Here is a 6,134-nt window from a genome sequence, read left to right as displayed (position 1 = left end):
CAAAATTGACTGGGGAACTATTGCTGCTAATGAATATTTCAGGCTCACAGCTGGTAGGGATCAAAGGCACCCTACATTGTATCATGTTGCTCTGACTGACTTGCAGTCAAACCCCCAGAAAATTATACCAGAACCCCAGGGAGGGGTGAGCTGCACTAAAGTGAGGAGCACACTAAAAAAAAAAATGTCTGTCCCATTAGAGTTTCTTTGGAAATCCAAGAGAGAGGGCAAGACAGGAGGGGAGGGCATGGAGGTAAGGAATTGGTTCTCGGGGCTGAGGGAATAGGGCAATACTCAGAGTATTCAGGCAGAAACATCACGCCAGATAATAGGTCCTCCTCCAACATTTGCAGGGTCTGGGGCAAGAGTGACAATGGAGAGAACTCCATATCAAAAGTCTAAATATTAAATAATCATAACTCAAGCTAATAATTGTACTCTATCATTTCATCTTGATACCTTTAAACAACAAATATTTAAACATATACATATGAAAACTTAACTTTTATATTAGTGGGAGTTTGTGAGATATCAAAGACAATGGAAGTTAATGATCATGGTGCATGTCTGGTGTCCTGTTGCATTGGTGAATGCTGGATGAGTAATAATGACACATAATTCACAAGTTATGCATTTTTCTATTCATTTCAGCAACATTGCTAGTTATACTGTTTGGATTATAACAGCATGATTTGTGCTCTATTGCCAGAAGTGCAAAATTTGATAATAATTTTTGAGCCATAATAGTCTTTGTGGTTTTTTAATTAATTGCAATGTTGAGATACTTTATTCTGCTGAGGGAGTAGTTACTGGATTTGTCAATATGTATCTTAAATCCTAAATTTTACAAATCACATTCAAGCACTGTATTGGGATTGTATATGATAAGTTAACATTATTGCAGAAAATATTATAAATATTTTAACATATTTATAAAATATTTTAATTTTATCATGGAAGTTGTTATCACTTCTATTGCAATGTTTCATCTCTTAAAGCAACATCTAGAACCAAACAATAGTTCTCAAGGTCTTTCAAAGTCTCCAATTCAAACATCCCTTTAGTTGAGATTATACTTTGTTCTATAATGGCCAGAAAATTTGCTTTATTGAATTTATTTTCAGATAATTTTTTTAAAGATTTTATTTATTTATTTTTAGAGAGAGGGGAAGGGAAGGAAAATGAGAGGGAGAGAAACATTGATGTGTGAGAGATCAGTTACCTCTTGCACACCCCCAACAGGGGACCTGGTCTGCAGCCCAGGTTTGTACTCTGTCTGGGAATTGAACCACTGACCTTTGGGTTTGCAGGCCGGCACTCAATCCACTGACCACACCAGCCAGAGCTGGGATTATTTATGACTGAATCTTTTTCCCTCAAAGTTTCTAACTTGTATGACATCAAAATAATATTCCAGACCTAAATTCTTGCTACTCCAGAACTGTATCACACTTATTTGTTTTAAAGCCTTTATCAATAAAAACTCATAATTCCTATCATTTGTATTGGCTTTTTAATTTGAAAAGCATTTTCTTGAATGTCCTCTTACCTGCCTCCTGAGAAGGCATTTCATGAGTGAGGAAACAGGTTAAGAGACATTCAGTGACTTCTCCAAGGACACAGAATAGAGCCAGAACTTGAACCAATGTCTTTTCCTTACTGCCCACCTCTCCCATCATGAGGCCACAGACCTTGAACACCCTCCACCAATACCTTCATCCTTCATCCTCTGTGAACCCTTGTTTCAGCTGCGTCAGAATGTCTTTCTGCCAGCCCTACATCCGTAGCCTTATGGATGAAACAGACCTTTGCACTTAACCAGGGGAAACCACTCCCAGTGATTTTGTTAGATAAATGCGCCTAATCCCTTCCATCTTTGCCTGCAGACTCCACCATTGCAATCTGGCTAACATACAGATGTGTCTGAGGAATCATCTCTTTATTAGTAAAATGATGATGTTGGCCTATATGGCCAAAGTCAGTTCAGTAAGAGGCTTATATCTGTGTACTACAAAATAAGAAAAAAAAAAAAAAAAAGAAATGAGTAAATTTTGATGGAGCTGAATTTTTCAGATTAAGGATTATTCTTTATTTTGAGATAATGTCTCTTCTAATTTTTTTGTAAGAGTGGAGGGAGATAGGCTTAAAATATCCTTTTATAAAATGATGATGCTAGTTCTAAAAACAGTAATTTAAAAAAATGGAATGTTCTCACTTGGCAAAGTAACCAAGGGACAGCCTATGTCATTCACCTAAATGTCTATTAAACTTCAATGGTTTTTGGAATTCCAGACATAGGAAAGCCACCAGTTTCGGGGGGCATCTAACATTCCCTGACTCCCAGGGGTGTCGCCGCTGGCGTTCTATGGCCTCGGTGAGCCAACAGCTAGCTGACAGGAGCTCTCCCAATGTCATTTAGTTAAAATGTTAATACCCAGCCCTGTGGGCTTAATACACAGCCCTGGCACAGGAGTGTTACCGATTTCTACCATTGACTTACGGAAACAGTGATACAGCAAAGTAGCCTCATGGATGAAACACCTCCCAGATATACCAGCTCTTTATGTGTTGCATAAAAGGAAGGCTCTGGACATGTTAGTGTCTCAAAGGTGGTATTTAATGTTAAGAACATGAATTCTGGAGTCAGGTAACCAAGGATCAAGTCCCAGCTCCTTGTCTTACAATGCCACTTCTACCAGACAAATTACTTCTTCTAAATATCCTCATCTTTAAAATGGAGGTAATATTCATGGTGCCAATTCTATGAGATTGTTCTGAGGAATATGTATGCAAAAGTATATTTATTAAAGTTTATGTATATATACTGTCTGACATATAGCAAGCACTCAATACACATTTACTGTAGATAAGCCAGGAGATAAAGGCACTAGCTGTAGGAAAAGAATTCTGAGGTCCACATATGTGACAAAACAGTGACAGGACTTGGGGGAACTTCAAAAATATTTTTAAAGATCACCTAAGAAGAGAAAATAGAATGGTTTAATTTGGATTTGATCAGAGTTACTGTAAAGAGGCCCAGAAATCATGGATCCAAAGGGGAGGTAAGAGAAAATTGAGAGATGGCGAGCCTTGATGGGACACTTGGCTCTGAAGGCAAATGCCTGGGAACGGAAGCTTTGTTGCATCAGGGTTGGGTCGGACTCCAGGGCGGGAAATATGCTGGTCTGCATGTTAAAAGCACTATGTGTACTAACAGTTTAGCAACAAAGGGTTTCTCTCAAAATATTGATGTAAAAATGTGCTAACTAATGTTATAGACAAGACAGACCTAGAATAAACAGAGTCCCCAAATTTAAACTCCAGTAATGTGCTAGGCAGGCTGAAAACAATAAATCATACAACATTACCACAAAAAAATAAATAACTAAATGCAATGCAATTCATCTTTATTGGATTCTGGATTTACAAAAATTTACTTCAAAGGCATTTTTGGAACAACTGGGAAATTTAAGTATGGGCTATATTTCAAGTGATGTTATTTGATTAGGGTTAATTTTCTTAGGTGTAGTAACAGTATAGTGGTTATGAAGAAAAGGTCCTGTCATTCCTACTGACATATGTAAATTATTTCAGGGTAAAATGTCATGAGATCTACAATATACAATAGTTTAGGAGAAAAAAAAATCTTTACTGAGAGTTGATAAAGCTAAAATAGCAAAATGATAAGTGGTGAAGCTAGGATAGAGAAATGTTCACTTGTATTATTGCACTACACTTTGAACGATTCCGTAGATTTGAGTGTTTTCTAAATAAAAAATTTTTAATAAAAACTAAGTGGAAACTGATCAGGCTTCTACTTACAAATATAACAAAAGTTATGGAAAAGGGAAGAAAAGTAGGAGAGAAGGCCGCTCCCTCATTGTTCTCACGTGCAAAGTGTGGGGGAAGAGGCTGCAGTTTTAAGCGCTTGCCTGCTGCTGGCTTCCCCCTTCTGGACTCTGCGTCGTGACTGCCAGCAAGGGAAGCCACCTACATTTCATTAGCCTCCCGGAGCCCCACGATTACTTTAAAATATTTTCTGAATTATTGAATTGTAGTGAGAATATGTGGTTTTGGGTAAAGTAATTATGGCGAGTAAATGGTGAAATAAAAAAAAAAAATTACAACACTGAAAGGTCCATGCCTACGTGTAGAGGAAAATGAACTTGGTGCTGAGACAACGAGCGGTGCTTCGTGGGCCCGACTTTGCTCTGCGCCCAGGGTGATGCTCTCCGTTTCCTGGGTGATACTGTGAGGCCCGGTGACGCTCCGCAGCGGGCGCGCACAGGGTTAACCGCGGCCGGAGGGTTCCGCGAAGCCTCTGCCCGCCCTCATTTTCGAGGCTGAAAGGAGGCCTTGGCCCGAGGCCAGTAGAGTGACGTTGCCCCTTCGCGTCTGATTTTCCCACTGGCCAGGCCCTCGCCCTTCCCGAGGCCCCCCCCCCCCCCGCCCCCAGCCAGTGCTCCGCAGTCAACGTTATCTTCACCCTCATTCATGCATCCAGGCACAGTTACAAAGACGGGCATTAGGAAGTCTGCGGGCGTCGCAGAAACCAGAAACGCGGGGCCCGGAACATGGAGACAATTACCGTGGCTCTGAAGGCCCCCTTGGCCCAACCTTGTAATCTGACACTTTCGTGATGTTAGAAGGGGCTTGTGTTTGCGGATATTTCTTTGTCTGAATTTCGAAAATAAAGCCTGGTACAACTTCAGGAATGTGTGTGTGTGTGTGTGTGTGTGTGCGCGCGCGCGCCCACCCTTTTGAAACTTACAAAATGAAGACACTGATTTGCCTTTGTCTGCTTTCATAAAGTATACCTTATTAAATATAAACTTTTAAATAAGAGCAAAACCAGATATTAAGTCTACGGAAACCTAAGTGTAAATACATATTTTCATACATTAAACTCCTGAACCAAGTCATTTAACCTCGTGAGAAACCACATTTTCGGATCTTTTATTTCAGAGCTTCAGCTGGCAATATTTCCTACAATTTTATTAAAGATATAGAAAACATAAAATAGTGCAACTGGTTCGTTTTTATTACATGATCAAATGACTTTGAAAAAATGTGATTAATTGGGCAAAACACAATGGAATTTATTATCATCAAAAAAGGTAAGTTGGCATGTACAGAAGGAGTAAAATGAAATGCCCAAATAGAAAACTAATTCGCTCTTTCACCTGGTACTTAGCCAATGATGCTCTCGGTGCTGGGGATTCAAGGGTCAGTGGCATAGCTGTCCAGTCCTCAAGAATCTCCCAGGATTCCTGAAAAAGGGTGTTGAGAGTAGTGGGCAGTATTTTGAAAAGGTAAGTGTCAGGTCCTGCAGGAGACGAGGAGGGACCCCGTGGTCAGGATCATGGCTGTGTGTCGAGGTGATGGGAGAGGGGGATTGAGGGAAAGCTCCTTGAAGGGAGAAATACTGAACTGAATCCCAAAGAACAGAAACTAAGCTAGTGGTTCCCTAGCTTTGCTGGACATTAGAAACACCCAAGCAGCTTTTAAAAATCCCTTTCACCCAGGTTACATTCCAATTAAATCAGAATGTCTGGGAGAGCCTGGCATCAGTATTTTTTTTAAAAAAGATCTGAGTTAATTGCAAAGTACTATAAAGTTTGGGGAATTAATTACTAAGGCAAAGGGAGGCTGCAATGTTTTTTAGTTTTTTGCAGAAAAGCATTTGCTGAGCAGGCTTGTAGTAAGTGCTAGTAATTATGCTTTTCTTCCTCCTTTTCCTGTGCATTGCCTTGACTCTAGTAAGCACTCAGGACATGGTTATTGAAGCTGGAGCAAAAGGTAATCAAACTGTAGATGTTTAAGAACACTAGGCCTTCCTAAAGAATGCCCTTTAACACGATCAGCTAGTTTTAAAACTTACAATGGCAGATCTTCACCTAAAGAGAAGATAAATGTCAGCATTTTGACAACTGGGGAAATTTTTTCTCTTCTCTCAATACACCTGCTGCATCTTTGTCCTGTGGTAAAATTGTTGCAGCAGAGGCAACAGTTAAAAGACTATTGTTTCTATTTTCAAATTGCTTCCCCCTCTTTATTAAAAAAGCACAAGGCCTGCAAAAATTATGAGCTCATCAATCATGAAAGGTCAAGAACTTAGGCTAAGAACTAAGGCT

Source organism: Pteronotus mesoamericanus, unplaced genomic scaffold, assembly GCF_021234165.1.
Source record: "Pteronotus mesoamericanus isolate MK-2021 breed Mesoamerican mustached bat unplaced genomic scaffold, CSHL_Meso_final contig_24, whole genome shotgun sequence".
Classification (NCBI taxonomy): Eukaryota; Metazoa; Chordata; class Mammalia; order Chiroptera; family Mormoopidae; genus Pteronotus; species Pteronotus mesoamericanus.
This window is presented reverse-complemented; position numbering follows the sequence as displayed.